This window comes from Corythoichthys intestinalis, chromosome 19 (assembly GCF_030265065.1).
Source record: "Corythoichthys intestinalis isolate RoL2023-P3 chromosome 19, ASM3026506v1, whole genome shotgun sequence".
NCBI lineage: Eukaryota > Metazoa > Chordata > Actinopteri > Syngnathiformes > Syngnathidae > Corythoichthys > Corythoichthys intestinalis.
Window position 1 is genome coordinate 25,213,427 of NC_080413.1, and position 25,962 is coordinate 25,239,388.

The following is a 25,962-nucleotide window of genomic DNA, read 5'->3' on the forward strand; positions in this document are numbered from 1 at the left end:
CTAAGTTGCAGTCCGCAGTTGTGGACTCTTACATCGGTAATCGGGATGTTTTTTTACTGCTTTTGGTCTTAAGCAAAGAAAGAAGACATGACGAACTGCCCGTCATGATATTTACGTCATCAGCCTTCGTGCTATTACCTGGGAATCAAATGCGTGCATTCACACATGCCTCATCCCAGACATAATACTAAAACGTGACCCGTTAAATGTCCATGTAATCTCAGTGTCATTCGACCCGGGAAATTGCTTTCACACACAAGGGCTACCTGTTTAAATCCTGGGATTTTAACTATGTTAAGGTATGTGTGAAAGGGTCTTAAGAGTCATTGAATCCTATACTGTACGGATAGGTAATGCCAATTTTTTTCTGAAAACTGTAAACTTTTTACTTGGAAAATAAATAAGTGTTGATGAGATATAAAATATACACAGACAACAACATTTACAGCTCTTTATCTGTAAAACACAAATATTACTTAACCGGAGTGTAAAATAATCAAATTGGTGATTATACTAGAGATTGACCGATATGGGTTTTTCAGGACCGATACTGATTATTAGTAGTTAAAGGGGCCGATAACAGATTTTTGGAGCTGATATTCATTTGCAGTAAAAGTGTAAAAATTGGCATAAAAAGATTGAAAAATGCAAACACTGAACTTCATCCAAATGCCTAAAGCATGTTTATGGAATTACACAAATAGAAAATAATTGCTCCAGAAGCGCCTGAATTTTCTAGATTCAGAAACATCTCTCATAAAGTTGAATAAAAGGTTAAATAAATAGCTCTCTGAAATTCATTGGTAGTCGTTCCCCAATCCAGAGGTTGTGGGTTCGATTCTCCGCCCTGATGATATTGTCTAAGTAACCTTGAGCAAGATAATAAACCCCATGTTGCTCCTGGTGCTGCATCACCAGTAGGTAGATGAGGATTTAGTGTGAAGGGCTTTGAGGGCGTTAAAAAGGTGGAAAGACGCAATACAAGTTTACAATTGCCATTTAACCTGTCGGAGGACGGGGTGAATACTAGTGCAGGAGACAGCAGGCAGGAGAGAGAGGCGAGGCTGCATCTGAGCCGAAATAACCCAATTTGGAATAGATGTTTTCATATCGGCCGATCGGATTGAAAAAAAAATAGTTTTACATATAGTTGATGTCTGCACAAAGATATTGGACTGTGCCAAAGATTTCTGTAAGTCTTTAGCAGACACTCTATGGTTCTTTTTTACCTCTCTGTGTATTCTGCGCTGAACCCTTGGCATCATCTTTGGTGGACGGCAGTATTGTTAATAACTGTGTTACTAACGGCTTTATTTTTTCAGTATTGAGTAAACTAAATTAATTACTTTTCTCATCTTGGCAACGCCGTTACCGTTACTGAGGATGTAAGGCGTGCGTTACTATGCGTTACTACGTTGGTTAAATGACATGAGAAAAGTCTGAGAGAAACTCACGGAGACGAGAGCTCTCTCGGGGGGAAGGGAGTTGTGACGCTGTTGCAAACGCGATCCTTGGCGGCTCCAATAATACCTGACTGTAGCCGATAGGCTACAAACTACTAGCCTACTACTACTTTAGATATCACATGTATATAGAACTAGATGTGAAATGATAGACTCACCGGCGTTTGTAAACAGCTGCCATCTTAAAGCAGTAGACTTCTCTGGAATGCTCTCTTGTAGAGAACCTTCCTAGTGAACCCAAGTAACTTTTTATCTAAAATACTCCTAAATCGGTTTAAGTTAACTTGAATCTATCTTTTTTAATCTCTCTCAGTTTTAAAACTTTCACATGTTGAAAGTAGACAGAAGGGAACTAATGCAATAATGACAGCAATTTTAACAACTTTAACAGTTGATCTACAACATTAAATGACTTCCAAACATAGCAAAGGTTACCATGGGTTTTTTTTGGGGGGGGGTGAAAAAAAAACATGAAAGGCAACACCAGTTACTTTGCCAAGTAACTAATTACTCTTACATTCAGGTAATTGAGTTACTAACGCAATTACTTTTGGGGAGAAGTAATTTGTAACTGTAATTTATTACTTTTTAAAGTAAGCTTAACAACACTGGTGGACGGCCACTCCTTGGGAGAGAAGCTACAGAGCCAAAATGTATTTGTAGACATCTTCTCTGACTGTCGATTGATGAACATCCAGACTTATAAAGATGGTTTTGTATCCTTTCCCAGCTTTATACAAATCAACAATCCTTGATCACAGGTCTTCGGGCGGCTGTTTTGGCCGAGCCATGATGCACATCAGATAATGCCTCTCATCAAGACAATTCTTACCAGGTGTGTGTTTTATAGTGGGCAGGGCAGCCTTAAACCACTCATCAGTGATTGGACACACACCTGACTTAAATTGTTTGGTAGAAATTGGTTTCAGTTCCTCTTTAAGTCTCCTTAGGCGTAGTGTTGACTTATTAATTGTTTCCCCTTCTGTCATTGTTTGCATGCTATCCTCATTAAAATATGAAAACCTATAAATGTTTGGGTGGCTTTAGTTAAAGCAGTTTTTACATCCGTGTGATTTTGACAAAGATCAGATCACATTTGATGGTGATTTTATGCAGAAATGTGAGAAATTCCAAAAGGTTCGGATACTTTTTCATACCACTGTAATTTTTATTTTTTTGACACTTAAAGTCAGATGAGATTCACTCCAGTTACCCACTATTCTAATAAAAGCCAGCGCTATAGAAAATGGATGCATGGAGTTTGTATTTGTGAGTGCTTCCAATAAATCAAACTAATGAAATCTGAACGACTTTTTGCTATGGTTTGTATTGAAACTTTATGATCAGTCACATTAATATTTGTGCGTTCAGAGATTGGCTGCGGTTTAAATGCTAGTTACTTTCAGAAATTCCAAAAATATTCGTCAAGCTAGGAAAAGCTCAGAAGAGCCTCAGCAGCAGGTGATTCATGTTTTTGTCCACCAATAAATATCCGGGCAGTGTGAAATTGGCTAATAAATATACTGTGGGCCGCAGAGAGCGGACATGACTTCAATTTTATGGCCCCAACTCGAAGGATGAAAGCTATAGACTAAAGTCATCGCAGGGTGAAAAATTTCCACTCTGCCATGTCTATCCTAAAAGTTATTAAATGACTTATTACAAATACCCACTGACACTATTTATGCTAATACAAATACAAGTCTCATCTTAAAAATTGAGCTCCTGGGAACAGTGAGCCACTAGTTAATCCTTTATTTTCATTATTAGTAGGGATGTCCTATTTCCCCCCCGCGCCATTTTTCAGAGGATCGGAATTGGGTGACAAGGATCGGGTGTTTGATTTAAAAAAAAAAAAAAAAAAGTTTGTTTTTCTTCTTCATGCACATACAGTCTCTGAATCTCCCTCCTGCTGCTTTTCTTGGTCAGCAGGCAGCTGGAGTTTGCTACTTAAAGTTAACGCTGACTGACAGGTTTGTAGCTTTGATCTGGCGAGTGAAGGCTCCGTAGCTCTACTATCAAAGGCACAAAATTTGTCAGTGACTGTTTAGTCTATCTTCGTTGTCTAGAGGTTGTTCTCGGCAGTGTGCGTGTCAAAGCGTGAGTGAATTTCAGTGGAATCACTCATATGGATTATATGAATGTTATGGAGAGTGATTAAAAGTATGGCGTAAAAGGTAAACTAATCAAAAAAGTGCGTGCGTCTACATTTTGTGCTGGTGCCCCTTAAGAAAAAATTTGGTGCACCAGTGCAACAAATGCAAAAAGTAAGTGTAGAGCTTAGGCAATATACACTAACCGGCCACTTTATTAGGTACACCATGCTAGTAACGGGTTGGACCCTCTTTTGCCTTCAGAACTGCCTCAATTCTTCGTGGCATAGATTCAAGAAGGTGCTGGAAGCATTCCTCAGAGAGTTTGGTCCATATTGACATGATGGCATCACACGGTGCAGATTTGTCGGCTGCACATACATGATGCAAATCTCCCGTTCCACCACATCCCAAAGATGCTCTATTCGATTGAGATCTGGTGACTGTGGAGGCCATTTGAGTACAGTGAACTCATTTTCATGTTCAAGAAACCAGTCTGAGATGATTCCAGCTTTATAGCTGATAGAAAGGCAACAGTGACACAAATGATCACCCGTTACAACCAAGGTAGGCAGAAGAGCATCTCTGAACGCACAGTACGTGGGACTTTGAGGCAGATGGGCTACAGCAGCAGAAGACCACGCCGGGTGCCACTCCTTTCAGCTAAGAACAGGAAACTGAAGCTACAATTTGCACAAGCTCATCGAAATTGGACAATAGAAGATTGGAAAAACGTTGACAGGTCTAATGAGTCTCGATTTCTGCTGCGACATTCGGATGGTAGGGTCAGAATTTGGCGTCAACAACATGAAAGCATGGATCCATCCTGCCTTGTATCAACGGTTCAGGCTGGTGGTGGTGGTGTAATGGTGTGGGGAATATTTTCTTGGCACTCTTGGGCCCCCTTGGTACCAATTGAGCATTGTTGGAACACCACAGCCTACCTGAGTATTGTTGCTGACCATGTCCATCCCTTTATGACCACAATGTGCCCAACTTCTGATGGCTACTTTCAGCAGGATAATGCGCCATGTCATAAAGCTGGAATCATCTCAGATTGGTTTCTTGAACATGACAATGAGTTCACTGTACTCAAATGGCCTCCACAGTCACCAGATCTCAATCCAAATAGAGCATCTTTGGGATGCAGTGGAACGGGAGATTCGCATCATGGATGTGCAGCCGACAAATCTGCACCAACTGTGTGATGCCATCATTCCAATATGGACCACATTCTCTGAGGAATGCTTCCAGCACCTTGTTGAATCTATGCCACGAAGAATTGAGGCAGTTCTGAAGGCAAAAGCGGGTCCAACCCGCTACTAGCATGGTGTACCTAATAAAGTGGCCGGTGAGTATATGTATGTATATATACAGTGCCTTGCAAAAGTATTCGGCCCCCTTGAACCTTGCAACCTTTTGCCACATTTCAGGCTTCAAACATAAAGATATAAAATTTTAATTTTTTGTCAAGAATCAACAACAAGTGGGACACAATCGTGAAGTGGAACAAAATTTATTGGATAATTTAAACTTTTTAAACAAATAAAAAACTGAAAAGTGGGGCGTGCAATATTATTCGGCCCCCTTGCGTTAATACTTTGTAGCGCCACCTTTTGCTCCAATTACAGCTGCAAGTCGCTTGGGGTATGTTTCTATCAGTTTTGCACAACGAGAGACTGACATTCTTGCCCATTCTTCCTTGTAAAACAGCTCGAGCTCAGTGAGGTTGGATGGAGAGTGTTTGTGAACAGCAGTCTTCAGCTCTTTCCACAGATTCTCGATTGGATTCAGGTCTGGACTTTGACTTGGCCATTCTAACACCTGGATACATTTATTTTTTAACCATTCGATTGTAGATTTGGCTTTATGTTTTGGATCATTGTCCTGTTGGAAGATAAATCTCCGTCCCAGTCTCAGGTCTTGTGCAGATACCAACAGGTTTTCTTCCAGAATGTTCCTGTATTTGGCTGCATCCATCTTCCCGTCACTTTTAACCATCTTCCCTGTCCCTGCTGAAGAAAAGCAGGCCCAAACCATGATGCAGCCATCACCATGTTTGACAGTGGGGATGGTGTGTTCAGGGTGATGAGCTGTGTTGCTTTTACGCCAAACATATCGTTTTGCATTGTGGCCAAAAAGTTCAATTTTGGTTTCATCTGACCAGAGCACCTTCTTCCACATGTTTGGTGTGTCTCCCAGGTGGCTTGTGGCAAACTTTAAACGAGACTTTTTATGGATATCTTTGAGAAATGGCTTTCTTCTTGCCACTCTTCCATAAAGGCCAGATTTGTGCAGTGTACGACTGATTGTTGTCCTATGGACAGACTCTCCCACCTCAGCTGTAGATCTCTGCAGTTCATCCAGAGTGATCATGGGCCTCTTGGCTGCATCTCTGATCAGTTTTCTCCTTGTTTGAGAAGAAAGTTTGGAAGGACGGCCGGGTCTTGGTAGATTTGCAGTGGTCTGATGCTCCTTCCATTTCAATATGATGGCTTGCACAGTGCTCCTTGAGATGTTTAAAGCTTGGGAAATCTTTTTGTATCCAAATCCGGCTTTAAACTTCTCCACAACAGTATCTCGGACCTGTCTGGTGTGTTCCTTGGTTTTCATAATGCTCTCTGCACTTTAAACAGAACCCTGAGACTTTCACAGAGCAGGTGCATTTATACGGAGACTTGATTACACACATTTGGATTCTATTTATCGTCATCGGTCATTTAGGACAACATTGGATCATTCAGAGATCCTCACTGAACTTCTGGAGTGAGTTTGCTGCACTACAAATAAAGGGGCCGAATAATATTGCACGCCCCATTTTTCAGTTTTTTATTTGTTAAAAAAGTTTAAATTATCCAATAAATGTTGTTCCACTTCATGATTGTGTCCCACTTGTTGTTGATTCTTGACAAAAAAATTAAATTTCATATCTTTATGTTTGAAGCCTGAAATGTGGCGAAAGGTTGCAAGATTCAAGGGGGCCGAATACTTTTGCAAGGCACTGTATATATATGCATATGCGTGTTGACAGTTCGGCAATTCAGTGATATTTGTAAATACATTTGTTTGGCTTTTAAGAACCGTTTTTGTTTTAAAGTTATTTAATACAACCAGAAAGCTCTACAGCTCTCTAGGTGAGTGTTACAATTGATCTATTTCTCTTTATTATTGATCCGACAATTACTTAACACCAATGACAAAATGATTGGTATGTAGTTGGTTTTTTTTCTTTCCCCTTCACTTAAAGATCTTGTCATTCAGAGGCATGGAAGAGTAAAATCTTTGAGGTTTAAATGGAAGAAATGATTGTATTTTATGTAAATCCCAATCATCATATTTTAATGCCTCCATCTACAGTAGTTAAAGTTGCTGTCAGAGTCAAGTGTAATGTTCATAGACCAAAATTAGATTATAATACTAATTATTCTGTAAACTCCTTCTCGTTTCACATTAATATAAATCTATAATCCTTTAAGGTTAAAGAGCTGAAGCAGACTAAATTGAATTACACCTTGAGTGACTGAAACCCTGATCCTTTAAGTTCATTAATGTAGGTTGAAAAAGACAACAAACTTTTGATATTTTTTACTCACATGCTGGGGTGAAAGTGGGCCAGAACGGCCCTGACAACATTCCGGTAAAAGATTCGGGGCCGGTGCTTTGATCACGAAATATGATGGCAACTGTCAAAACACTATGCCACATGCGCATCTCCAAGAAGAAAACAATCTACCAACGTCAAATTTACATACACAAGCATTAACAACAAGCAGAATAAAGTCCTTGTTTAGCATAATCCGTTTCCACCAATATTTATTATTTATTCATTCCACGGAGCTCTCCCAAGGAGAAGAAGAATAAATGCTACTCTTACACCGCTATTTTGGGCTACACTAGTCATTATATTTTTCTTTTTTATTGTACATATTAGATTTTACTTTTTTATCCAGCAATGCCAATAGTAGCTCTACCAGTTTCACCAATGAGACGTCGCAACACTAATCACATGACTCCATTATACCAATCAGACTCGAGTTTTCCTTTCTATGATCACGCCGGCCTGTTCAACACGTGGCGTCTTTAAAGCACCCTAAAAAATTAAGCGTTTGACAAAGCCCTGTCCTTAACATGACTCGAAAGTGCAGATTTTAACCTTTTTCCCAGTTTTTATTCGGCTCTGATTGACACGGAAAACCGGAGATATGATCCTTTTAATTTCATAATAGGAAATATGAAAGAACTACAGGTATTCACAATTCAAACTAGGAACTATTTTTTCGATGAGAGGGCACTCGTGCTCTTTAGATGAATGATGCTTCATTTCTGTAATTTTTTCTCTCGCCAGAATTCAATGATTTTTTTTTTTCTTTAATTTATTTGTCTTAATGTGGTTATGTACTGGGTTATTGTACAGGATAATACAGTTCATATACAGTGGGGCAAATAAGTATATAGTCAACCACTAATTGTCCAAGTTCTCCCACTTGAAAATATTAGAGAGGCTTGTAATTGTCAACATGGGTAAACCTAAACCATGAGAGACAGAATATGGAGAAAGAAAAAAAAAGAAAATCACATTGTTTGATTTTTAAATCTATTTGCAAATCATGGTGGAAAATAAGTATTTAGTCAATACAAAAAGTTTATCTCAATACTTTGTTATGTACCCTTTGTTGGCAATAACGGGGGCCAAACATTTTCTGTAACTCTTCACAAGCTTTTCACACACTGTTGCTGGTATTTTGGCCCATTCCTCCATGCAGATCTCCTCTAGAGCAGTGGTATTTTGGGGCTGTCGTTGGGCAACACGGACTTTCAACTCCCTCCACAGATTTTCTATGGGGTTGAGATCTGGAGACTGGCTAGGCCACTCCAGGACCTTGAAATGCTTCTTACAAAGCCACTCCTTTGTTGCCCTGGCTGTGTGTTTGGGATCATTGTCATGCTAAAAGACCCAGCCACGTCTCATCTTCAATGCCCTTTCTGATGGAAGGAGATTTTCACTCAAAATCTCTCGACACATGGCCCTTATTCATTCTTTCCTTTACACAGATCAGTCGTCCTGGTCCCTTTGCAGAAAAATAGCCCCAAAGCATGATGTTTCCACCCCCATGCTTCACAGTGGGTATGTTCTTCGGATGGAATTCAGTATTCTTTCTCCTCCAAACATGACAACCTGTGTTTCTACCAAAAAGTTCTATTTTGGTTACATCTGACCATAATTCTCCCAGTCCTCTTGTGGATCATCCAAATGCTCTCTAGCCAACCGCAGACGGGCCTGGACGTGTACTTTCTTCAGTAGGGGGACACATCTGGCAGTGCAGGATTTGAGTCCCTGGCGGCGCATTGTGTTACTGATAGTAGCCTTTGTTACTGTGGTCCCAGCTCTCTGTAGGTCATTCACTCGGTCCCCCCGTGTGGTTCTGGGATTTTTCCTCACCGTTTTTGTTATCATTTTGACGCCACAGGGTGAGATGTTGCATGGAGCCCCAGATCAATGGAGATCATCAGTGGTCTTGTATGTCTTCCATTTTCTAATAATTGCTCCCACAGTTGATTTTTTTTACACCAAGTGTTTTACCTATTGCAGATTCAGTCTTCCCAGCCTGGTGCAGGTCTACAATTTTTTCTCTGGTGTCCTTCGACAGCTCTTTGGTCTTGGCCATAGTGGAGTTTGGAGTGTGACTGACTGAGTTGTGGACAGGTGTCTTTTATACCGATAATGAGTTAAAACAGGTGCCATTAATACAGGTAACGAGTGGAGCCTCGTTAGACCTCGTTAGAAGAAGTTAGACCTCTTTGAAAGACAGAAATCTTGCTTGTTTGTAGGTGACCAAATACTTATTGTTGGACTTGTTGTGCATACAATTACCATGTATGCTTTCCTTATAGTTAGGTACCAGATAGGATAACCTCTGTCTAGTTAGCCTTTCCTTTGTTCTGGGCCATGTGGCCCCCATGTAGTGTACTCAATGTCCCATGTTGCCTTCCTGACCCCTCCCATCCTATTGTTTTCCCCTGAATAAATAAGGTTGCTTCACAGCAACTAGGGGGGAGCAGCAACCAACCTCCACAAAAGCTACATCGACTTCCGTTCTTTTTAGCCAAGCTAGGGGTACATAAACCTAGCTTCAAATCTAACACTTATTTTCCACTCTAATTTGGAGATAAATTCTTTAAAAATCAAACGATGTGATTTTCTGTTTTTTGTTTTCCCCACATTCTGTCCCTCATGGTTGAGGTTTACCCATGTTGACAATGAATGAATGAATTTATTGTCATTGTCATCATCATCAGTATCATTGACAGTTACAGAGTGTGGGAAAGTTTGGCCAAGAAAGAGAAACATTGACACAGAATATGGAATAATTTGCCCGAAAAGACGATGACAGACAAAGGAAGACGGGGAAAAAAGCAAATGCTTATCGAGACCCATCCCCCAACAGCCCGGGACGCACAGTCTAGCATGTTAGTGTTGCATAGTCCATTTTTTTACTCATATATCTTTCCAAAAGTCATTGATTGCCATGGCATGTCACAATATTGTCAATTTGAGTAGGTTCATTGGATAGGTTGATTTCCAAGTTGGTGTAGGGAGGGATGGCCAGGGGTATCATGGAGGCCCACGTCTGCTGTATCCGCTCCGGAAGATTAGTCATCATCCTCCCTTGCCCGGTTCCCGCGAGCGAGCCTTTCATGATCCTGGATCTCAGTGATGATTTTCGTGACCATTTGATAGGTGGCATCACTTAACGCTGCTTGTTCCTTCGTCACCTGGGACAATTTATCGCCATTGTTATGAGCAAATGTCCATTGCCTCGTTGAGTTGACATTCATTCTCATCGAGAATCGCTGTACCCAGAGGGCACCAAGAAGCAGCAGGAAGGCGAGCGCCATCAGAGAGCCGAAGATAAAGAGGTCCTCGACGTCCTCAATCTGGAGAGACGTTAAGCATATGGGCCTCTCTAATCTTTTCAAGAAGGAAAACTTGCTCAATTGGTGGTTGACTAAATACTTATTTGCCCCACTGTACATAACTTTGTGCTGAGAAAAAAAAATACCATTGTTTAAGTCATAAGCAATTATTCACAATGTTACTCATTACTTGAGTATAGTTTTCATCAAATACTTTTTTACTTGTACTTGAGTACATTTTTTGGATGACTAAAGTTACTTTTACTTGAGTAACATTATTTTGAAGTAATGCTACTCTTACTTGACTCAAATTTTTGGCGACTCTACCCACTCTGATTCTAATTGTGCCAGAAGCAGTTTTCTTTGCATTTCAGTACTTTTAGGAGCCCCCCCGCTTCCCCAGCCCCCCACACAAATAAACAAATCAATTCAGGCTCCGCGGCAACCATCATGTAAGGGATTTCCAGCAAGAAATTCTAGCCACTTTCACCACTACTTCATGTAAAGTAATAGACATATTCAAAATAATACATTCACAAAATAATAACATACTTCATGAGGATACAGTACAGTTCTACCACTTTCCAAAATAAAGCCCACTTATACTGCACATGAGAATTTAAAAGAGGTTCTACCACACTCCAAAATAAAAGCCCACTTACATACTGCACATGAGCATTTAAAACATCTCAGACTGTGAATCATAACTGAAAACCTACTGTAACTCCTGTAAAAGCAGACTATTCAATTGAATGTGGCTAGTCAATATTGAATTCTCGTAGAAAAGTTGATATTTTTCAGTAGTTCAATTCAAAATGTGAAACTCATCCATTACACAGAGAACTAAGTTCATTATTTTGTGCAATTTTATTTCAATTAAAGCTTACAGCTAAAGATGTGTCAGATCACGTCATTTTCAAAGTATCGGAATCGGCAAAAAAATATCGGACATGTATTTTTTTAATATATATATTTTAATTAAATCGTTTTCTACTTGTATTTAACGTTACAGACAAAAGGTCTTACACTCATACTCATCCAGAGTCTTTAGTTTTGGCTTAAAGTAGGGCTATCAAAGTTATCACGTTAACGGCGGTAATTAATTTTTTTTTTAATTAATCACGTTAAAACATTTAACGCAATTAACGCATGCGCTGCACGACCTACTCACGCATTGTCGCGTTCAATCTATAATGGCGCCATTTTAACTACATATAGAGCTAAAAGGCAGCTTAAAATGAGTAGAGTGAATTTTGGTAGTCTTTGGAGCCTTTTTTTTAATTGGCCAAAGCCTAACAATCCCTCTCTCAACAATTAGAAATATCGTGGGAAGCAATGTGGGGAAGCAAAGTAGTAGTTGATCTTTTTCTTAACACCGTATGTTATTTCCCAATGCAGAGAAGATATATCAATTGGTGCCACTACGCACAGTCATGGTTGCACTTCCCATCATGCATTTGGCCAGAACAGTTAAATGGCTACAGTATCATTTACTGAGAGCTCAACAAATACACTAGATGGCAATATTTAGTCACAATATACAAAGTCGCATTTATCCATTAAGAATTACAAGTCTTTCTATCTGTGGATCCCTCTCACAGAAAGAATGTTAATAATGGAAAGGCCATCTTGAGGATTTATTGTCATAATAAACAAATACAGTACTTATGTACTGTATGTTGAATGTATATATTCGTCCGAGCTTTATTCATTTTTTTCTTAATGCATTGCCAAAATGTATATGATTGGGAAAAATTATCGGGAACGATTGGAATTGAATCAGGAGCAAAAAAAAAAAAAGCAATCGGATCGGGAAATATCAGACTAAAACGATCGGGATCGGGAGCAAAAAAACATGATCGGAACAACCCTACTTACAGCTGACAAAAAATATCAAAACAATGAAAACATATCATCTTAAATATACATTTTCTTTATTCCCTGTCCACTACATTTCATATTTGAAAACTTGGGAACAAAACTTGTCCATGCATCGCTGACTTTTGTCACCGGAGCGATCAAGCATTGTTGACTGCGCTGTTAAATGCACAAAAACAGCATGTGCGCATTATGTACATATATCTACAAGTCTTAAGCAAGAGCAGCATTGAAAACGCGCCACAATGTGCCTTTTCAACCTGCCTTCTAAAGCAGCCTCCCTTTGACTCGAGGGCGCAGGCATCTGTATAAACAGCTGCTATTGTCAATGTGAAGTGTAAGGGGCGGGGGTGTAGGCTACACTGGACTGAATGCTCTACAGTACAAACAAAAACACAGCAATAAAGCACACGGAATGTTCCCGTTGTTTTAATTTCTCAAATCACACAATTATAATCCAACCGCGATGGAAAATGAGTGTCAGTGTGACACATACAAACACACAGTACGGATGGATACAAGACACACACCCACAGGGTCCTGCATTTCAATAAGCAAGGCAGGCAGGTGGGTGCAAATTGGGGGGGGGAATAAAAATAGGACGAGAAGTGTCGAGGGAAAGGCAAGCTGGAAGAAAGAAGCAGTCGGTGGAGATGAATGACTCCCCGTGGGTGAGCGCCATTACTTCTCGTTCTAATTATTCTCCTCTATCAGCTCTTATGATCGGCCCCAGTTTAACCTTTCAACTTCAAAACCTCAACAGTCATCCTCTAAATGTCAATGTGTTCATTCGGGAAGCACGGACGTCAGGGGTTCTTGCTTTAATTATAAGCAGAGCTTGTTAGTTTGCGTCCCATAGCTTTGTACACAGTAAATTGGGAGCACGATTAACATATTCTTCACCGACTCCCATTCGTGGATGATTGATGAGTCATCTGGCGAGATAATGGGACGGCGGTCCGGGCCATGCATTTTTCATAGCCTGGCAACCTTTTGCCCAGGAGCAAATGTTGGGAATCAGCAGACCCGTTATCGTTTAAAGTAGAACTGCTGAGAGGATGCTGGGAAAATCTTAACACGTCGCCTTCTCGTGGCCCTCAGAAACCACACCATTGTAGTTTTTGCTGTGCAAGTGCTTTACACTTGTTTATTTTAATGGTCTTGCATGAGTTGCTGGTTAAGGGCAGTGGCACCCTTTTGTTTTGCAAGTTAAAATCCTTATTCCTTTTATTTTTGCACTATAACGGTCACATACACCATTTTACATGAAAAATAATAAAATTTTGTTGTAGCTTGTAATCATTTTATTTGTGTTGCTTGGGTCCAAACTAAATGAAAAAGTGCCACTTAAAATGTTATTAGTTTGGTTTTGCTAAAATTAGAGGCTATATTAGAAATTTCCAATTTTACGTCCTAGTTATGAAGAGTTTTTTTCTTAAATGTCATTTCTTCGTGTTTCAGGTCAAACTAAGTCTATAAAAATAAGTATTTGTACCCCTGAGAAAATCTTTGCCTTCGTTTGCAATTACAAGGTCAGACGCTTGTAGTTCTTCACTAGGTTTTCACATATGGAAACAGGGATTCTGGCCCATTCTTCCACACAAATCTTCTCTAGATCTTTCAGATTTCAGAGATGTCGTTGAAAAACACGAAGTTTCAGCTCCATCCAAAGATTTTCTATTGGGTTGAGGTCTGGAGACTGGCTAGGCCACTCCAGAACCTTGATATGCTTTCTACGCAGCCACTCCTTGGTCAACTTGGCTGTGTGCTTCCGATCATTGTCATGTTGAAAGTTCCAGCCACGACTCATCTTCAAATCTCTGACTGAGAGAAGGAAGTTGTGGCTCAAAATCTGATGATACATTTCACAATTCATCCTCTGCTTTATAAAGTACAGTCGTCCTGTCCCCTTTGCAGAAAAGCAGCCCCAAAGCATGAGGTTTCCACTTCCGTACTTCACAGTGGGGATGGTGTTCTTGGGATTGTGCTCATCCTTCTTTTACGTCCACACATGATGAGTAAAGTTTGCACCAAAAAGTTATTCTATCGTCTCATCCGACCACATGACTCCCTCCATGACCCCTATGCATCATACAAATTGTCCCTGGCAAACCTCAGACAGGGCTTCACATGTACTGGCTTCAACAGGTGAACCTTCTGAGCAATGCATAATTTTAAACCATTGCACCGTAGTGTTCTACTGACAGTCGCCTTTGAAATTGTGTATCCAGCTCTCTTCAGGCATGAGTGATGCTCCACGAGGAGACATTTTACATGGAGACCCAGTCCGAGGTAGATTATCAGTCATGTTTAGCCTTTTCCATTTTCTGACAATTGCTGCAACTGTTGATTTATTTTCACCAAGCCGCTTTCCAATTGTCCCATAGCCTTTTCCAGCTTTGTGAAGATGAACAATTTTTTCTCTGGTGTCTTTTTAAAGCTCTCTGGTCTTGCCCATGGTATCAGATGAATTATGACTGACTGTGGGGTGCACAGGTGACAATACTGAGCTGAAACGGGTGGTGGGTGGGTAGTAATTCATGGGGTAAAGGTGGACTTTTTTAAGGTAGACTGAAAACACTTTGAGTGTCATGATTATTGCTGACTCTCAGGGGTACAAATGGTACTTATGAACCCAAGTAAATTACAAATAAAATATATATATATTTTTTTAAATCATACAATGTGACTTCTGTTTTTTTTTCAGATTATGTCTCTATGAGACATTGTATATATATATTAGGGCTGTCAAAATTATCGCGTTAACGGGCGTTAATTAATTTTTTAAATTAAGCACGTTAAAATATTTGACGCAATTAACGCACTAGGCCCGCTCAGACAGATTTAAATGTCAGTACAGTGAAAGGCCAATTTGTTAATTGTGTTTTATGGAGTTTTTCCGCCCTCTGCTGGCGCTTGGGTGTGACTTGCATATGTTATGTGGTGTAATGTCGCCCTCTGCTGGCGATTCAGTGCAGCTGATTATTTGGGTTTCGGCGCGCTTTTCTGACGTGATTATATGTCGACGCGAACTCACACTAATAGACAGTGCTATTCAGACCACCTAACGTCCGCATCCAGTATTCAGTGGCAGTTCTCATAGCCCCATCACACTGTTTGTGTCTAATACATGCATCGCTTGTGAGTTATATTCCTCCTTTGTTTATATTCATGAGCATTAGATAGTTATTGATGATGTGTATTTGAATTTGTTCACATATATGGTGAAATGCAGTTACATTGTTAGATGCTTGTGAGCTAATTGGCTAGTACTACTGCTCAAATGGACACGCATGTGTACATTTTATGTTATTTTGTGATTTATGCAAGTTATTGACACATTGCCTTGTTATTTTCAGTTTTACAAAAATACAAGAAACGTGCTCCTGTCAAAAAGAGATGACTTCAGTAAAGCCCATGCAACTTTGCCACACCGTCTGATTTCTTTTTGGAACTTATGTTCGCTACCTGTCAATTTGTGTACTCACACACATTGAGGACAGAATAGGGATACTAGTTTATTTTTTGATTGAAAATTTTACAAATTTTATTAAAACGAAAACATTAAGAGGCGTTTTAATATAACATTTCTATAACTTGTACTAATATTCATCTTTTAAGAACTACAAGTCTTTCTATCCATGGATCACTTTAACAGAATGTTAATAATGTTAATGCCATCTTGTTGATTTATTGTTATAATACAGTCCTTATGTATTGTATAAAAATATATGCTACATGGTGATATGAGCTGGAGCCCAAAAAAACTGAACCCAAAAAACTTTAAAAACAGATATCATATACAATGTAACTTCAATGTAGTGCTGCAATGGTTAATTGATTAACTCGAGTAATTTGATTACAAAAATGTTTCAAATCAAAGTGTGCTTCTTCGAGTATTCGTTTAGAGTGGCGTTATAATTGTTTGTTTAGAAAGTGTTTGCATTTAGTTTTATTGATTTCGGTGGATACACTGCCCTCTAGTGGCAACTGTGAATATGGAATAATTCATTTAACATGGCTGAATCCAGCTGCTCCCTGTTAAGACCAACATAAGCTAATGTTTTGTTTTGTTTTTTAATTGCATTACTAATCTCGTTTATAAGTATATTTAGCTGTTTTTGTGAGAAGATGTGTTTGAACGATTTGTTAAGAATATTGTAAAAATAATAATAATAATAATAATAATAATAAGTTAGCATTTTACAGCATTAAAGCTAGCGGACTTTTGCAAGTTAGCCAATTTTTCTTATGTTGTACTTAGATCGTCATTTATTGAATTTCTAATACCGTTTCAGGCTATGCGCTAGTCTATTAATTTAATTTTTAAATTCTGCAAAGTTCGATGAAACACTTGGAAATTTTATTTGGTGTTCACATTTAATGCTCTTTCTAAGTGCAATCTTATTTAGCCATTCTTTTACATCGCCTAAAATTTATTCTGCAACGCATAGTTAATAGATTAATCGACTTCTGAAATAATCGATAACTGCAGCACTTTTTTTTTTCATTTGAATGAACAGGACTTTTGTTCGACTTTGAGGTTTATACTCAGAACCTTTATTAAAAACTTTAAAGTTGTATGTATTTAAAACAGTACAGTTGTAGATGACAGTTCAGCTGTAATAAAATATTTTTGAAGGCAATAGCCATTCATTCTGTCTTCATTGTTACTTACAACATCCTAAAACAAGTGAAATTGGGAAGGTAATTGAAAAAAGGTATATTTATCCGATTAATCGATTAATCGTTTAAATAATCATCCGATTCATTGATTATAAAAATAATCGTTAGTTGCAGTCCAACGTCAGTGTGATTTTCCAGTTACTTGTAGCTACAGTTGCTATGATTTCCCCATGAAATTGTGAGTTCCTTTAACCACTGAACCCCAAATTTTCATCATCTGCCTCACAGCAGTTTAAAGAGATTCTGTATGTGCAAAAGTTGCAACATCTTGTCTGAACCTGGCATGTGGTCAGGTCCAAGTCAGGCTCAGGGAGAAATTTGCCATGTCATGCAGCGTACCCAGCACTCTGTATCTTAACATCAAATCCTACGTATTTGTTAAAGCCTATACGGATGCTAAACTAGAATGACAGAATGAAAGCCAAATTATCCTTTTAAAGGAAAAGACATGCCCCTGCATCGTTCTCCTCACATGGCTACTTTCCCCTGCCATTCCTAGCTTGTGTCTCTCTCCTCCACCAAGTATTGTGGAAATTGGTTAAGCTGTTTTTGTGTCATCCAGCTGAGTGATGCTCCCACTGAAAACAATCTGCTTTGTGGAAGCAATAAACGACAACCATAATGTTTATTGTCTCCCACAATCTAATGGTGTGCTTTTAGCATTGTTACCTGAAGTAACCTTCACTCCAATAAAGCCTAAAAGTGAGAGAAAAGTACTGACAATAACATCTAAGATGGAAGATGTAGGTTGATTCCATTTATAATCACCTTCCTTTATCATTTCTTCACTTTCATGCTGCAATTCTGCAGTCTTTTGTCGTTTTGTTTCCTCCATAAGCATCCCTTCCAACCAACGTTGCCATCCCCAACTTGATTCAGCACCAAGTCATTAATCAAAGCTGACAATACCATGTTGGCCAGTGTTATACCTCCACATTCTCATAAAAAGGAGCCGATTCCACATTGTCCGATAACTTTACAGCAGAATGAATAATTAATGACAACTCATTCAAGTCAATATGAAATAATAAGAATATATTTGATAATCAAGATAAGCATATTTGGGTAACACTATATTTGACAGTGGCGTCATAAGACTGTGATAATTATGACATGACACTGTCATGAGCATTAATGAATGCTTATGACTGATGTCATTAAGTGTCATCCGGCGAATTTTGTCACCAACTCTAGTTATGTCCAATCCGGACCTTTTACATCCATTCAAAAGTGACATAATTTGCCAGATGACACTTAATGACATCCGTCATAAGCATTCATTAATGCTCAGGACAGTGTCATATCATAGTTATGACAGTCTTATGACACCACTGTCAAAGTGTTACAAAAATGTGTTAAATATGACACAATAACCATAATTCTTGCCATATAGAACAAGTATGTGCTGGGGATTTGCAAGGCAAATGGCCATCTAATAAAATTCCTCAACTTTGTACTTTTTCATATTATTATTCATCACACGCCGCACAGCCCAAACCGCTGACCGAGCGGTGCTGTTCAAATATCAAAATGACTGGAATTCTTGTGCGACGCAGGGAAATGACCCCCCACAAAAATTTTGGTTCACCCGTAAATGCAGGTTATTTTTTTATTTTTTTATTTTTATTTTTTTTAACCAAATCACATGATTTACACATCAAAAATTCCAGGATGGTAGGGGGCATAAAAGTTCTATACAGGATGCCATTGACAGCCATGTACATCCAAATTTCCCATTCATTTTCAATGGCAGGAAAACATAGATAGTCATTTTATTTTTTTTTTTTTTAATCATTTACCATGACAGCCCACTGACATTACACTGGCACACCCATGTAAGTGGATGCCATTAATACTCATGTACAGTGGTATGAAAAAGTATCTGAGCCTTTTTGAAATTTCTCACATTTCTGCATAAAATCATCTTTGTCAAAATCATACAGATGAAATACAGTGTCTGCTTTAACTAAAACCACCCAAACATTTATAGGTTTTCATATTTTCATGACAGTAGCATGCAAACAATGACAGAAGGGGGAAAAATAAGTATGTGAACCCTCTGCCGAGGGAGACAAAGAGCAACTGAAACCAATTTTTACCAAACATTTTAAGTCAGGTGTGTGCCCAATCACTGATGAGTGGTTTAAAGCTGCCCTGCCCACTATAAAACACACACCTGGTAAGAAATGTCTTGATGAGAAGCATTGTCTGATGTGCATCATGGCTTGGTCAAAAGAGCTGTCTGAAGACCTGTGATCAAGGATTGTTGATTTGTATAAAGCTGGGAAAGGATACAAAACCATCTCTAAATGTCTGGATGTTCATTAATCGACAGTCAGAGAAGTTGTCTACAAATAGAGAGAATTTGGCACTGCTGCTTCTCTCCCAAGGAGTGGCCGTCCACCAAAGATGACCCCAAGAGTTCAGTGCAGAATACTCAATGGTAAAAAAAGAACCCTAGAGTGTCTGCTAAAGACTCACAAAAACCACTGGCACAGTCCAATATCTCTGTGCACACATAAACTATATGTAAAACTATGGCCAAGAATAGGGTTCGTGGGAGGACTCAACGGAGAAAGCCACTGCTGTCTAATAAAAATAACGTTGTTACTCGATTAATGTTCGCAAAAAGGCACTTGGACACTCCACATAGGTTTTGGCAAAATATTTTGAAGTTGAATTGTTTGGGAGTAACACACAACGTCATGTGTGGAGAAAAAATGGAACAGCACACCAATATCAACACCTCATCTCCACCGTGAGGCATGGTGGAGGGAGCATTATGATTTGGGGTGTTTGGCTGCCTGGACAACTAGCAATCATGAATGTAAGAATGAATTCAAAAGTAAAAAGGATGCTGCAACAAGACAATGATCCAAAACACATAAGTAAATCAACTTCAGAATGGTTTTAGAAGAACAAAATACACGTTCTGGAGTGGCCAAGTCAAAGTCCAGGCTTGAACGCCATGGAGATGCTGGCATGACCTAAAGACAGCGATTCATTCCAGACATCCCAGGAATCTGACTGAACTACAGCAGTTTTGTTGAGAAGAATGGGCCAAGATTAGTCCTGATCGATGTGCCAGACTGATCTGCAGCCACAGGAAGCGTCTGGTTGAAGTTATTGCTGCCAAAAGGGAGGGCCACAAAATATTGATGTGATGTTTCGCTTACTTATTTTTCTCCCCTCTGTCATTGTTTGCATGTTATCCTAATTAAAATCTGAAAACCTATAAATGTTTGGGTGGCTTTAGTTAAAGCAGACACTGTTTTTTCATCTGTGTGATTTTGACAAAGATGTGAGAAATTCCACAAGGTTCAGATAGTTTTTCATACCACTGTACGTCCAAATCTCACATTCATTTTCATTTGCAGAAAAACCTGCGTGGTTGTGATTTTTGACCAAAAACTTACCATTACAGCCCACTGACATTCAACAGGTGCCCAAGTAAGTCGATGCCATTGCATGCAACAGGAAGTTACCTAGAAATGTCCCCAGATCAACAGGAAGCGACCTGATATCAACAGGATGTGTCCCCGAAATGTCCCCAAATCAACAGGAACTGACCTGATATCAACAGGGAGTGTCCCCGAATGTCCCCAAGTCAACAGGAAGCGACTCCAAAATGCCCCAAAATCAACTGGTTTGATCTTAGATCTGTATCTGCCACGGCAAAGCTCCATCGCAATTTTTCCAGAAATTGCAGTTACTAGTTCTTAATTGCAATTTCATTTATGCATATATTTTGTTAATCATGTACTAACGTAAATGTTTTTCAATACAAACTTCGGGTTTTACACATAATTTAATGGATATAAGTTGAGATGTATTTCCATTCATTCTTTGTGTAAAGTACCATTCACTTTTACAACTTACAGTCTTCAATGAACCTCAAATGACTGTTCCGGTATGTGGTAGGAAGCCTGCAGAAATCTAATAAAAGCATTGAGAGGTTGGAGGATAAGAAGGCAAGAAAAATGGTACAGAATAATGTATGTGAATACTTATCTGCAGTCAAACTCAACGCAACTAAACTTAAAAGAATTATTCATATAATAACATTTTTTTTTTTTGTGCAGTCAACACAAACTATGAAGCACATAAAAGGAGAATTTATGAAAAGAAAAAACATTTGTCAGTGTAAAAAAAAAAAAATTTTCCTCCTGCTTTGTTTGTCTTTTTGTGTCAACATGTCTCTATAGTTCTTCTCTCCATTGCAGGCTCCCTTCAATATAACGGAACACTCCAACATGTGAATTATTCAACAATGCACTCAGTGAGTATGCATTGTGATTGAAAAGTTTGCAGCAGATTACACTTGCTTAAGGTCATTTTTCTTTTGTTCTCCTAAGGCTACGTTGACGAAAATATGATTTAAATTGTGGTGATGCCCTCTACCCATCACTTTCTAATCTCTTTCGCCATGCAATGCTTTATGTTGCTGCTCTATAAATAAGTAAATGCGTGCAATTGCTGCCTGCTGGGGAAGCAGTGAGACATACGGTCATTACATTAGCTGTGTTATTTTCTGGCTGGTATGAGGGCCGCATGCAAACATGGTGTGCGTCACGGTTCATCTAGCGTGACGGCGGCTGCCGACTGTCACGTCCCCGCATTCATTCACTTGCCACACACACACACTGCGGTACTTCTGGGGGTGGCAAGATTGCCTTTGGAATGGAGTCATCTCATCTTGTTGCTCCCTCGTGTGTCTCTACATTGCATACAGTATGCTCATGTAGGGAATTGAAGCGCATGGTAGTGGCAGGCAGTTGCAACTTCTACATTGATGTAGGCCAGGGGTTTTCAACCCAGTCCTCAAGGCACACTGTGGGTCCTGGTTTTTGTTCCAGCCGATCCAGCAGAGACAGTTGAACCAATGAGGCTTCTGCTAAAACAAGCCACACCTGACTGCAATCAACTGATTGCACTTGTAAAACACCAGATTGGGGAAAAAGTGTTGTCATCTTGTTTGGTAAGAATGAAATCCTGCACCCACAGTGTGCCTTAGTGGAATAGGTTGGGAACCCCTGATGTAGGCGGTCAGTCAGACATAAAAAAAAATGCTCTCCATGTGTTGAAAATGAAATTGGTGGAACGCTTTTGTATCGTGATGCAGCACTAATTCAACTGTAATTTCAAAGTACAGTACTTGTTGAAATCTAAAGCGAGATGCAATAATTGCAATAATAATCTGGCCCTTCACTTGTGTGAAAATCTGTATAATAACATATAATTTAGCTTCCTTAATGGCAGTGAAGGTATCATTCTACATACTGTATTAGCCGCTTTCGCACTATAGGAACCTATGGCGGTTCTTGGCAGGGCAAATTGCTTGGGGCGTATGCACGCGAGGAGACTCGAGTGATTGTCTACTATTATGATTGGCACCCAGAGCGTTGCAATTGTTGAGATAATTATTTGGTTTATTATACATTTGCTCAAGTTAATCACTGCTGCATTTCATATATACTTTGTTGTCGAATTAATGAGGCTTTAGCTCACAGTAATCAACTTCTCTACAAAATTTAGGCTAATGCTAAGGGTGAGTGTCCTCTTAAACTATCGGACAACTTTTTTTACATACAGATCGTTGAGTCCAAGGGGGTATAATTCATTTAAAATAATGTACTGTTTGCCTGTTGAGTGTGTATTATCACCAAGTTGGCGTTGTCCTTGTAGACGCTAAAATATGTCCTCGTCTGTCAGTGTTCATTTGAAATAGTTGGAAACCTTTATTTATTTCTTTATTTTTGGAATATATATATATATATATATATTAGGGCTGTCAAGCGATTAAAAATTTTAATCGAGTTAATTACAGCTTAAAAATTAATTAATCGTAATTATTCGCAATTAACCGCAATTCAAACCATCTATAAAGTATGCCATATTTTTCTGTAAATTATATATATATATTCTGTAAAATAAATTGTTGGAATGGAAAGATAAGACACAAGATGGATATATACATTCAACATACGGTACATAAGGACTGTAGTGGGCATTTCACTCTACTGTCATTTAAATCTGTCTATGCTGTCCTAACTCCGAAGCGTCTACTTTTTCCAAAGCTAGACAGCTAGTGAACGACGCCTTAATAATCAGACTTCTTCCTTTTTCATCTGATTTATTAATAAAATGGCCTCAAACCATTGTCCTCTTCAGACCGTCGTAAAACTACAAAAAAAAAAGTATACAAGCATTGCATTAGCAACAACGTTAGCTTAGCACGCTATACAGGTTCACTAAACATAAACAAAAAGCGTCTCATACAAAAAAATATAACATTTCGCTTACTAACATAATATGTACATTCTTTACAACAACCATACTTACGGAAAAATCTTGTCCAAGGATCATATAAGCACAACATTACAACGTAGGCGTCAGCCCGAGACGTCGTGCAGCCATATTGAACTGGCAAGAAAGCAACAAACCATGTCGCAAAGCGACCGCAAGAGTTCGCTGTTAGACAGCACAAAAAGCCTTGCTGTAAAACTTACCAAAAGGCAGAACACTGTCTGAGTGGGACGTGCGTTAATTGCGTCAAATATTTTAACGTGATCAATTTAAAAAATTAAATACCGCGTGTTAACACGATAATTTTGACAGCCCTAATAAATATATAATTTTATTTTACAACATTTTTAGTAAACACCGACTTAGGGGCCATTAACATGGTGACGCACCGAGTATAGGAAAAATATATTGTGTGCATTTATATGGTTCGATTTCCATTCGAACGACGTCGCAATTCCGCATGAAAACGATGTAGTATTCATGCCAGGCCCTAGGGGAGAGTGCAGATTTAAAAGCGACAGCCAATGATGTACTCCCTTGACACCAACAACCTCCTAAGCCCAGAAGACAACATACCCGCCCACTCCAAGCAATGTCATTTTTCTTTTGCTCCAAAAGGCACACACATGCAGACATTAAACATATTTTTAAAAATATGGTAACACTTTACAATAAGGGTCCCTTAATTAATATTAGTTAATGCATTTTTAGACAATACCTAACGTTTAAGTAACATTACAATAATTAATATAATTGCTTATCCAACATTTATTAATATATTAATTAACATGAGTTAATGCATTAGCTAATGCATTAGTTAATGCATAACCAGACAGTAAGAAATGGTTTGGTAAAATTAAAAATATATAGAGAGGCCTATATAAGGTTAGGGTTTAGGGATAGGGTTTGTTAACATAGCATTTATAATTTCTTAGTTAAGGGACACATGTGCTACACTTTACAATAAGGGTCCAAAAAACATTCAGTAATGGTTAATTAAGGTTAAGTAATACTTATGAGGTACATTCACGTGAAATAATACCATACTTAAAGTTAGGTTAGCAGCACCCAAGGACTCACAGCGCAATAATTCTCATTTTAAAATAACAATCGCTTACTAGTACCAATAAACATAAATAACTATTTATTAATGCACTAATGTTTATGTGAATTAATGTTAAGTAATGTGTTATATATGTTATATATTATAGCCTAACCGTATGGTATTATTTCACGTGAACGTACCTCATAAGTATTACTTAACCTTAATTAACCATTACTGAATGTTTTTTGGACCCTTATTGTAAAGTGTAGCACACGTATCCCTTAACTAAGAAGTTATAAATGCTTAAGTTCCCACCCCTTAACCTTAATCTGCTGCTGGTTTTGATTTGAGGCTTATGGCGAGGTATATACACACTGGCACTTTGAAGCTGGACGCTGTTCAAAACATTCCACTTCCAAGCATACGTGTATATATATGCGCTTCCAGGAGTTCACACAACCAAGCACAGCACAGAAAGTCCCGCAGTCTAATCTACGTCGTGCTGAATCCATTTTTGAAGATTCCGTGGGTTTCTCTGGTTTGATTTGGCAAATTAAAACTTTTGTCTACTTTAACCGCAATTCATGGTGTTCTATCTAAACCGGAAGTCCGTAGCAGAAAATGTCAAAGATGGCGGCGCCCATTTTTTGCTCAGGAAACTTGTCTATAGTTATAGGAACTGTATATACTCAGATTATTACAGTCCGAAAGCAGCTTTTGTGTGCTGTGTTTACCATTACACTTTTTTCTACATCAAAGGCCTGTCAAGTCGCCACTCAAGCTGTTGTTGTTCTTTGTGTTCTTGTGGACACTAACTTTGAAGTCCCTCATTATTGGTGAACCGATTGTCTTGAAACTTGGAAGCTATGCACTAAGCTTGCATGCTCTTCTTCACAGCCTACTGGAGCATACTACTGCTCATTTTAAAAAGGGCAAACACATTTAACATATTGAACACTTTACTAGGATTGCACTAATATCATATTTTTTTTCGTGACATTTTTCTCATACCTTTTTTTTTTTTGTCTTGAGCAGTATGGTTATGCTTGTTCTGCTCTAACCCGCCAAATGTTCCCAGTGGATCAGGTAGTTGAAAAAATAAGAAGACTAGTGACTTTGAATGGCAGAATATTCTGTAGGGATTATTCAAGTTCAAAGCCCAAAAAAATCTCTTGAGATGACGTTTAAAAAAAAGAAAAAAGGATAGGAAAAAGAAGGGAAAAAAAGGTTTTATTGCAATAGGGTTGAAAAGTATAATGTTACAGTTAGTATTAACTTGAAACTTATCAGGTTAAAATGTTAAACTTCTCGCATTTTAACATGACGTGTGAACATGCTGTGATGGTTTTATTCTGTGATCGTATATTGTTTGGTTAAGAGTGATAATGCTGTATGAAGCATATCATATTAAAATGTTGAACTTCATACATTTGTACTCAAAAGTGAAAACTATGAGTTTAAAATGTAAAACTTTCCAGTGAGAAAATCATGAAATCAATAAAACATGAAAACTATTACCAAAAAAAAAAAAACACCAATGTTTTTTTCTGTTGTGACAACAATATGCTTCAGTACT

At 38.6% G+C, this 25,962-nt stretch overlaps 1 protein-coding gene across 2 annotated transcripts in view; it reads right to left on the reverse strand.

Annotated features, from left to right (window-relative positions):
- rgs6 (regulator of G protein signaling 6) overlaps window positions 1–25,962 on the reverse strand; it is a 190,019-nt gene that overhangs the window by 138,678 nt on the left and 25,379 nt on the right. The window lies entirely within an intron of this gene.